This window comes from Saccostrea echinata, unplaced genomic scaffold (assembly GCF_033153115.1).
Source record: "Saccostrea echinata isolate AGI-Se365-2 ecotype Australia unplaced genomic scaffold, CSIRO_AGI_Sech_v1 ptg000047l, whole genome shotgun sequence".
In the NCBI taxonomy this organism is placed as follows: Eukaryota; Metazoa; Mollusca; class Bivalvia; order Ostreida; family Ostreidae; genus Saccostrea; species Saccostrea echinata.
The window spans coordinates 6,612,360-6,618,953 of NW_026889796.1; positions in this window are offsets into that span (position 1 = coordinate 6,612,360).

Here is a 6,594-nt window from a genome sequence, read left to right on the forward strand (position 1 = left end):
AAATCGGAACTTATTGTAACTGCTTTCACTAAAAGTAAGGGATTTTAGTTTGGGTCTGTCCGTCAGAATTCCGTCTCGCTGTCCGTCGTATTGTCCATCCGTTTGTCATTCCCTCTGTGTGTAACACGTGTACGAGGAAAAGGATCTAATTTCAAGGTAAGAAATGTTACACTCTGTCTGTGTGAAACACTTTGGTTTACAAATGCTATTTCAAATAGCTTTTGAGATTTTGCAATGAAATTTTATATCATAATTCCTTTTGGTCTAAAGAAGACCCTATTGATTTTGAGGTCAGAAATTTACACATTGCAAATAAACGTTTCCAGATGATAACTTCAGTTTTCTTTGAGCTTTTTTTTCATTGAAATTTAATATCACAACTCTCTATGGCCTAAAAAGACCACTTTTAATTTTGAGGTGAAAAAGTCAAAGGTCAAAGATAGTTATAAATTCATTATTCCGTCTGTGTGTAACACTATCGTTTCTGGGCGATATATTTAAAAGCCTTTGTGATTTTACAATGAAATTATATTTCACAACTCTATTGCCTTAAAAAGATCCCTACTGATTTTTAGGCCAAAAGATAAGAGGTCAAGGTCAGAAATTATATATTGCAAAAGAATGTTGCTGTAGTTCTCTGTGAGCTTTTTTGATCAAGTTATATATCATAGCTCCTAGTGACTTTAAAAGAACTTTATTTATTTTTAGGTTAAAAGGTCAAGGACAGGAACGCATAAAAAGAAAAAAAAGTTTCTGGATGGTTACTTTAGTTTCCTTGAGCTTTTTAATTGAAATTTTATATCCTAACTACATATTTTTTTTTCAGTTCTTTCACACTTTTCTTATTTCCTTTAGCGGAGGACACAATTTCTCTGAAGTAGTGGGGTTTTTTTTCTCTCTCATGGGTTAAATTAATTAATCATAATCTATGGTCTAACCCATACATTATATTACAAATTCAAACAAAGGAACATCGATTAGAAAATAATCTCTATTTGATTAGAAAATAATAAAATAGAAATTTCCATATCATGCTTAGTCATCAGTGAACTTCAACGATAGCAAGTATTTATCCTTGAATGTTTTTGAACCACAAAAGAATTTATGTTTTTTTTAAATAAACATTGAAATCATTTTAAATACAGATGTATTTCAGCGAACAGTGTGATTCGGGCTCCAGAAAAGTTAGGTTTTCTTAAATTAAAAAAAAAATCATTTAAACGATGGATTTCAGCGACCAGTGGGATGCGCGTGCGCCAGAAAACTACACGTTACAGATTGCTGACGTGTTTAATATATCAGTGAAATATTCTTCATTGGCTCAGTAAGTAACGTATGCGTATACACTGTAATATATAGTATTTGTATTCTATTTATAGAATAATATATTGACAAAATGATTTCGGGGCGAGGGGAGGGGGGATACCCCCTGTTTCCATGGGCTTGAGAGAAGGCAAAGACAGGTAAGAAGGAAAAGGAAGAAGGAACAAGATCAGAATTAAGCTGGATCTCGATTAAAGTACGTGACAGACGTGGTATTTAACAAAGTGACAAACGAAGATACCATTGGACACAGATCAAAAGGGATGGAAAAGCATTAATTAAGCATAATTGGTAAATTTTTAGGGTGACGTCTTTGCAATAAAAATGTCGTATAAACGAGAACATATCAAGGCCAATATAACTAAATTTAAGATTTATTCAATTTATGGGATACAAAAACAATATTCTCAACAGTGATCAACGTACGGAACAAGAGAGGATTATCAAAATTGTTCTCAGAAAATGATAAATGATCGTGTTGAGCTGATAAAGTTTGTTTTAGGAACTAAAAACTATATACCAAGGTACCAATAAAGTGCAGACACACCTAAAGCCAAGACAATGCTCTGAAAAGAATAACAGGGAAACTACCATCCCAAAACCGAGAGACGTTAAACAACTAACAGTTTTCAATTTTGTAGGAGAGGAGTTGTATGTAAATTCCAGATAATATACTGAATCATAATCATCGTCTTCCGGATTGTTAAAAAAATTAAAATTTTATTTGATTTTACTTTTAAGAAAGACGTTGACACGCGTTTGGATCATCAATATATTCTGTTTTAAAGGAACACTACGCTTATATAGGCATAAACATCTATAGAGATGTGGTGGTTTTATTTTATTGTAATCATTGACCTCATATAATTTTTATACCACCAGAATAAAGGCAACAAATCTGAACTTGGGCTATAAACTGATAAATAGTTTAGAGTTCTTATTCATATTTTTGTAATATTAGATTAAAAATGGGTAAAAATTTTAAAAAAAATTGACAGAGGAAATTTGGACTGGAATAATTAATATGTTATAGTTCTAACTCCAATCTGTTATTAATATTTAGCAAAACTATTCCATTTAAATAATATTTCATTATCCAAAGAGTTTTGAAGATGTTATTAATATTTTGTTAATAAAATAGATATTGGTTAGAATTTGAAAAAAGAGGTGTTTTCCGAGAAATACTCAGGGGGCCACTATGCATGAAAAGGGGTGTTGCTAAAATGCTAAAACGCGGAACGGAAAATCTGCTGTCAAGTTATTTACTTGCCACAGATAAATCATACAGGAATCAGTATTCTATAACTAATAGCTGATCCCTTACAAAAAAAATATAGTTAACTATTGTTTACAAAAGGGGGACCGGCCTTTGAATAAATTGTCCATTCTAAAGGATGACTGCACTTAACGCCGGCTTTTGGATCTTTTTCGGTCGCTTCTGTTGCTTTTATATCTTAACTTTATTTCACTTTTGTATATTTATGAAAGAATCCTGTCATTTTGGAACCAAATTTCAAATGTTAAAAATGATTTTAGATTGTGATACATTAAAATCATTTTTTTTTTTGTCCTTACTGTTTTCCAAATATAGAGAATTTACACTTACCTGCCCTTGATTGAACATTAGGCATGCATGAGAGGTGGAACTAACATTGTAAGAATGGGTCTAAAATTAGATTAGATAAATAACAATGACATGTATGAAAAGAACGTGATCACTCTTTCCTATCTCCTTCTCTATTCTCTATGACACAAGAAAACTAATGACAAAGGTTTCAAAACGAAATTAACAATATGTATGGTGGCATATTTCTGCCCCCATGTATGCAAGTTATTTTTCTTTCAAATATGTTGACATGCAAGATAAATATGTTGACATGCAAGATAATTATGTTAACATGCAACATAACTATGTTGACATGCAAGAAAATTGCAATCAAATAAAAATTATAAAAAATCTTCAAAAATCTTAAATATCGCCCACATGTGACATCCAACATGCTAGATGCTACTTATTTATGTCAACATGCATATTATTTATGTTAACATGCAAGATAAATATGTTGACATGCAACTTATTTATGTCGACATGCAACTTATTTATGTCGACATGCAACTTGGTTATGTTGACATGCGAGATAAATATGTTGACATGCAACATTTATGTCGACATGCAACTTATTTATGTTTAAATGCATTTTTCAGGTCTGCTATGACCTTAACCTTAGACCTTGAAACATAGTTCAAGGTCACTGCACACCCTTTAAAGGAGACCTCGGACGAACAGATGGACGGACGGACACACTAATTACTATAGGTCGCCCGCAGAGAGGGGCCCTAAAAACGTTTTATAATCTACGGTCACGTTTCTGAATCGCCAGGACATTTTATCTAAGCAAATTCAATTTATACTTTGTTGTCCACCTCATATTATAGAAAATAATTAAAATTGCAACATCTGCTTGAATAAATTTTCGATCATTAAAATCAACTTCAATTTTACCGACCAAAAAAAACGGAACGTGCCTCAATGTACGTGTCTTGGGTAGTAACGAATCTGCACGCTCGCACAAATGTTCAAATTGTGTATCACATAATTTCTTTTGCATTTAAATTTAATCATTTAATTCAGAATCTTATCACTTTGAAAATCGATCATTTCTTAAAAAAAAAGTATGTATCCAAAATGAAATCACAAATCGATCATATTCACTGTAAACTTTTTCGCCATTCCTGGGTCTTCAGACATTTACATCGATTTGTGATTTCATTTTTGGATATTTACTTTTTTAAAATTATATATATATATATCCGCTACTCAACATAACTAAGTTGCATGTCAACATATTTATCTCGCATGTCAACATAAATAAGTTGCATGTTGACATAAACAAATTGCATGTTGACATAACTGAGTTGCATGTTGACATAAATAAGCTGCATGTTGACATAAATAAGTAGCATGTTAACATACCTAAGTTGCATGTTGACATAAATAACTTGCATGCCAAAATATTTATTTCGCATGTCAACATAAATAACTTGCATGTCGACATAAATAAGTAGCATCTAGCATATTGGAAGTCACATGTGGGCAATATTTGAGATTTTTTAAAGATTTTTTATCATTCTTATTCCATAGTAATTTTCCTGCATGTCAACATAGTTATGTTGCATGTTGACATAACTATCTTGCATGTCAACATATTTATCTTGCATGTCGACATTTTTGACAGAAAAATAACTTGCACACATGGGGCAGAAATATGCCACCATAGTATAGATATTTTCACCCATAGTATTTTTATCGCTGAAAAAAATAAGAAAAAATACTTTATACACAATGAATTTTTGTTTTGGTTTCTACATGTGTAAATGTACATCAAACTAAATCATTCTATAAATACAACACGATTTGGCTTGTAAGAGTTTATTATATTTAAAATTTGCAATTCAATTAAACTTATGAAAGATAGTGAAGTACTCAAAGTTCTAGAATTATTATTAGTTAGGATTATACAAAAGACCAGATTAATCAACCAAAAGATCTTCATTACATCCAATATCAGTTTTATATCAGATCTAAAACAAAGTTTTACTTGTCAGTTGTGTAGAGACAAGATGAACGTTCAGAGGTTGAGCTTCTCATTCACTGCAACCACATATCTTGATTAAACTATACCCTCTTTCAAACAAACAGCATGCCATCATAAAAATTTGCATGTCGACATAAATATGTTGCATGTTTACATAAATAAGTTGCATGTCAACATATTCATCTTGCATGTCAACATAACTAAGTTGCATGTTTACATAAATAAGTTGCATGTCAACATATTTATCTCGCATGTCAACATGAATAAGTTGCATGTCGACATAATGTCCTAGTTACATTGTAGCACAAAACATGCCATCTTGCAAGTCACGTGACGGAATGTAGTATTCACAACGTTACCTGAGGTAAGAAATCACGCGGTGAATTATAATATTCAACACGTCACAACCCTTGGTTACAACAGAGAGAGCGAATGTAAGAAGAAGCATTTTTTTTCTCTTTTTAACCACGAGCGCATGTTTGTCTATCAATCTCCTTTTGACACAACGTTATTAGTGCAAATATACACGGCCAGGAACACGTTAAGTTCCTAGACAGTACCGTTGTCAGAAACCTTTAAAGTTAAGCACTAAAATTGGTTCGTTGTCATGAACATACAGGTGAGGTTATGATAAAATCCGTCCGGTGTCATGCAAAATATATAAGAATTTATACATGATGCCTAAATTTTAACGTTTTGGACAAAATCTAAGAATATATTTGAATTTTGGGAAACAGATACAACATTCTGTATTCCATACAAAGATTTATATATTTGATATCCACAATACATTTTGAGGAGTTTTGGTTGGCGATCACATGCCCATGTGTGAAGCCATGATTATGAGCTGGAAAATTATATATTTCTTATAATTAATTCATCGAAATGGTATCTTTATTTTAAAATATGAAGAGAAACTTCATTTTCAATGTATTAGGCAACTGACAGCCTTTTGTAGCTAACATGTTTTAAGAAATCGCAGTTTATAAGCAAAAAGACCGTTGTCAGTACATGTTAAGTTTATCTGGTCCGGTGTCATTTTTCTTAACATGTAAGTATATAAATCAATAAAATGCAACAGAAATGATCAAATATATGCTTAATTTAAAAGAATACAAAGCATATTACAAATACATGTATATTTGAATCTCGGGGTCGTCTTAAAGCAGCTCACACCAACGTGCTAACTATTCTGCGATGTTTTTATTTTCAATTCATTTTCTCTTAGGAACCTGCTTCCTAGCTAGTATGCAAATATATACAATTCCTTGTATATCACCAGTATAACAAAATTAAAATGTTATGCTTAGGTCACATTAAGCCGATGGTCGGGCGAACAAATTATTTTCGTATCGTCGGCTGAAAAAAACATGATCGGCCGACACTAGTATCGGGCGACGCAGAGTAGTCATATTAATTCCTAGGAACACCGATACTTTTAAAAGTAAAAAATTAATACTTATAAGTTGGCCAACCGTCACCCGATCATCGTTCGCTAGGCCGCAGTTTGATTTTCATCTTCGGTCGACAGTTGTACGAAAACCCAATTCCTAAATATCGACCGACTGACGACCGACATTAAAAACTATATGCCGATGGTCGGTCGATGATCGAAGGTTGGTGGACGGACTATTCAATGAGTGCTTCAATTGAATCGGCTACAGACGAAAAAAAA